Source organism: Myotis davidii, unplaced genomic scaffold (genome assembly GCF_000327345.1).
Source record: "Myotis davidii unplaced genomic scaffold, ASM32734v1 scaffold560, whole genome shotgun sequence".
In the NCBI taxonomy this organism is placed as follows: Eukaryota; Metazoa; Chordata; class Mammalia; order Chiroptera; family Vespertilionidae; genus Myotis; species Myotis davidii.
Genome location: NW_006294418.1, coordinates 590,411 through 594,763, shown reverse-complemented (window position 1 = coordinate 594,763; position 4,353 = coordinate 590,411). Strand labels below are relative to the sequence as shown.

The 4,353-nt window shown below is 38.0% G+C and overlaps 1 long non-coding RNA gene across 3 annotated transcripts in view; it reads right to left on the bottom strand.

Moving 5' to 3' along the window:
* Positions 1–265: 265 nt before the first annotated feature.
* LOC107183902 overlaps positions 266–4,353 on the bottom strand; it is a 21,862-nt gene continuing 17,774 nt past the window's right edge. For all 3 annotated transcript variants that reach the window (XR_001514723.1, XR_001514724.1, XR_001514722.1), the window contains one exon: positions 266–597. This is a non-coding gene — a long non-coding RNA (uncharacterized LOC107183902). The remainder of the gene's footprint in view (positions 598–4,353) is intronic.

Here is a 4,353-nt window from a genome sequence, read left to right as displayed (position 1 = left end):
CTCAACTTGGATCTTTTTTACATATTGTTTCTCTATATGGACCGTTCTTTCCCTCCACTCTGCCTGGTAATTTCCTAGTTAACATGTATGTCTCACCTTAAATACACTTTATTTAAGGAACTTTTCCAAAAGAAGCCCCACTAATATTATTTTCAACTGAACCCTGTATTTCCCCTGTCATAGCAATCTCCAACCAGGCCTAGGGACCCCACCTGTGCACGAATTCGTGCACCAGGCCTCTAGTACATATATATAACCTTTGAAAGATCCATCAAGAAATAGAAAAATATCTTGCTCACAGAAGTTTCATTATAATTGACATTTTACAAAAAATTATGAGCAAGGCAGGCAGTTCTGCCTATTTTCCTCCTGTTGAATTTTTTTGATTCATTATCTGTTCTCTACATTTGCTTGGAAAAATATAGATCACTTTTTATCCTAACCACTAAATCCTAAACATTGAAGACTAGAGTTTTACTTATATTATTGACTAGCTTTACATGTACCAAGAATTGTGCAGATGCTTTATAATATTCTCCCATTCAATCCTTCCAATAATCCCATGAGGTAGGAAAAACTGGTAACTTCATTCTGGCTCTGAAAGAAAAAAATAGCTTCTAAATAAGTTTAGTTACTTTTTTAAGATCATCCAGCTCATAAGTACAAGTCATAGGTAAGTCTCCACTCTGATTCTAACATTTTAACCATCATTATATTCTAGTCATGGATAATGCACCTAGGTCTCCAGATCCTTGTACATCATAAAAATGAGCAATTATCACTAGCTAATTCCATAGACTCAAGAAAATTCCAGGTGCTATAATATACCTTAAAAAATCCTATACAGGTAACAACTATATTTTCAGGAAATCAGTTATTATTTACCAAGAATCAGAATGTACTTGGTACTTTAATAACACTATCTAATTTTTCCTGAAAGTTTTGTAAGTTTAATATTTCGATAATCACTTTAAACTGAGACTTAGAAAGGTCAAGCAAACTCTTCAAGGTAGCTCACATAGCTAGTAAGTAGCAGATTGTGGATGTGAACCAAACAGTTTGTCATAAAATATTATATTTTTAACTCCTATACTGCACAGTAGCTTGTCAACCACCATTATTTCTGCTTCTCAGCTTAATTAGTATATATTTATTATCATTAGATGGCAGAATATGAATGTGGTCAGACTTCTGTTATGTAAATTTACAGACTGGGATCTAGGTACTTGGTTTAACACTTACTTTGTGACTCTTTCTACTCTGTAAAAATTGCTGGAGGTATTGTGATTACATCAAATTTAAAGATTTTTATAGGTATAAACTAGTAGCCTGGTGCACAAAATTCATGCACAGAAGGGGGGTTCCCTCAGCCCAGCCTGCACCCTCTCCAATCAGGGACCCCTTGGGGGATGTCCAACTGTGGTCAGACATGCCTCTCACAATCTGAGACTGCTGGCTCCTAACCACTCACCTGCCTGCCTGCCTGATTGCCCCTAACTGCCTCTGCTTACCTGCCTGATCACTCCTAACTGGCCTCCCCTGCCAGCCTGATCTTGCCCCTAATGGCCCTCCCCTGGCAGCCTGATCTCTCCCCCAACTTCCTTCCCCTGACAGCCTGATCACCGCTAACAGCCTCTGTCTTGGCCCCCACCACCATGGCTTTGTCCACAAGGAATTCAGACGTCCAGAAGATGGCTGGTCAACTCAGTCTAATTAGCATATTACCCTCTTAGTAGTATAGATAGATTATATAGGATAGAATTGCTTAAATGGGGGGGGGGGTAGTGTGCAGCAGGAGGAGATGCTCTTGGCAGACAAAAATACATAATCCCTATATCTGGACTGATAGTCAGGCATATGCACTATACTGCCAAATTGGTCATTACAAATTAAACTGCTTTCTTACACCTTACACCAAATAACTGTTGCCCTTAAAACCCCTCCTCAGCCTCCACCTTAGGTTCTGCCTTCGCAGTTCACCCAGATTTGATTCTGATTGGTCAGTTTCTATGCCAGTCAGTATCTCCTAGCCTATCAATGGGCCTGATCAGAGACGCAGGGCTGATCAGCAGTCCCAGTGGAGGCCCAAGAGAAAGAGAGGCACGGCTGCTGGCCAGGCCCAGAGCGAAAGAGAAAGGCAAGTGCTGCCATGGAGGCTGCGGATCAGACCCTGCTTTCCTCTTCAGGCATCTCTTTGGACCTGACCACAGCCCGCTCAGCAGTCAGTGCTAGGTTGGGGCAGGGGGGCTCAATGATCGCAGCCAGTGCTAGGTTGGGGGACCCTCAATGATTGCAGCCAGTGCTGGTCGCTATGGCCACCCTGCACTGATTTCCAGTAGGTCGAGCCTTTGGTTGTTTTGGATGTTACAGACCCTGGGTTTTTATATATTAGGATAATGTTAACACATTTTAATCTTTTATTAGCATATGTGGTCAAGTGCATGATTTCCAGTCACACTGATCTTGTTTAGAATTAATGAGTAGCATGTTTACACTGAACTCATTTTATACTTTTACTCATATCTCTATTGTAACTCTTAGAATCCTCATTCTCTCCTGCAAAGTCAATATTCTATAACCTAGACAGCATTATGAGCCCAGGTGGGATATCTAAGATCATTACATTTTTTTGTCACATTCTTTCTCATGTAATAGGTAAAACTAATAAAAAGACATACTCATGTAAGATAAAAGCCAGCTGCATTATTTCAACCCAGCAATTGAATTCTATCAATCAAGGTACCCTTTGCTACCAGAAAAGAAAACTGGAAGGCTCTATGTGGGTGAAAATAGGCAGAGGGTAAATTAAAGTAAAAAGCGTAATCTTTAAAATAAATATGCTTCTAAATTGGGGACTATGAACTACGAAAAGCATACACTATTTGATAAGACCTGTCTAGACATTGGTATCTTGAGTGTGAATATTGAGTAATAAAATTGAAATGAATAACCTTATGATAAGATCAGGTAAATTCATGAAGATATAAATCAGTGAGAGAGCAAAAATGTTGTGGTGCTTATTTTAAGGACTAAATACAAACATGGGCTGGATCTTTATTTGGCAAACTCTATAATCAGTGTACTACTCTATAATGCCTATCATAAAAAAATCACTGTTCCTTTTCAGTCTGTTTACTATGGATTTTAAAAACTACCTACATCACGTTGTAATTGTAATAGAATTACTTTTTTTTAATCTGTTACAAAGTACCACATGTTATTCTAAGTGAATCATTGCTAATATTTTTATTTCAGGGACTTTAAACAAGCCAATATTAAGCATTTCCATCCTAAATAAAATTATCATGAAAATTTATTTATTTGTTTATATGCTGATTGTTTCTGGAAGCTTTTTGTTCATTTCTTTAGTTTTTAACATAGCCTATTAATATATTGTTAAATTAAGATTTCAGAGGGAAATATTAGGGATATAAAAGAGGCCTATCCAATACCTCAAAGTATGAGAAAATACCAATGCTCATACTATATAGTCTGTGTCTTCTACATTTATTGAAAATCAAATAACAGGCCATATTAAAGTTGTGAGGTTTGTTCTCATTTCACCACAACCTGGCACCTGGGGCTATGGGGAAAGCAACACAGTTCAGGACCTATGCACGTATGATTCTTGGAACCCATTCACAGTTTGGAAGTGACATGAAGTGTTAAAAGGTTACAGATTACCAATGTCTCTTTAAAAAAAAAATTCTAAAATTAACCAGTCATGATTTTCCTTCTTACAAAAAGATTTAGATGTGCCTACTTTAAGTTTTGCCGTTTAAATTTGTAAGGGCACAGATCTACCAGTAGCAGAAGAGATGGGGACCCAAGGTCTATAAAGTTTGCAGCTACAGAGGATGAACTGCTAATGGAAACTATAGTTTTCATTTATCCCTCTCCTCCAAAAATCACTGCTACTCAAAGTGAGGTACTTGAATAATCAGCATGGGCCTCATCTGTGGGCTCGTTAGAAATGCAGACTCTCATGCACCTTCCCAGATTTTCTGAATCGGGATCTACATTCTAACAAGTTCTCTAGGTAATTTACATTAAGTTACATGCTAACAAGTCAGAACTCAACTTGTATTGCCTCATTGAGGAACCCTTTAGTAATATCCCTGATGGGTCCAGTGTCCTTAGTAATCCTGTCATAGCACAAAGTTCCTTTCATCCATTTTTCTGTTTATCAGTCTATGATGGATGTGATTGTCTCTCCAATAGACTGTCAACCCAGGATGAAACTTGTGATCATCATGGCATACCTGGCACAGTGTGTTATATATCATATAATCAATAAGTAGTGAATGAATGAATTAATTAATGAAGCCTGTTTGACAATTGGCAAAAATGTTT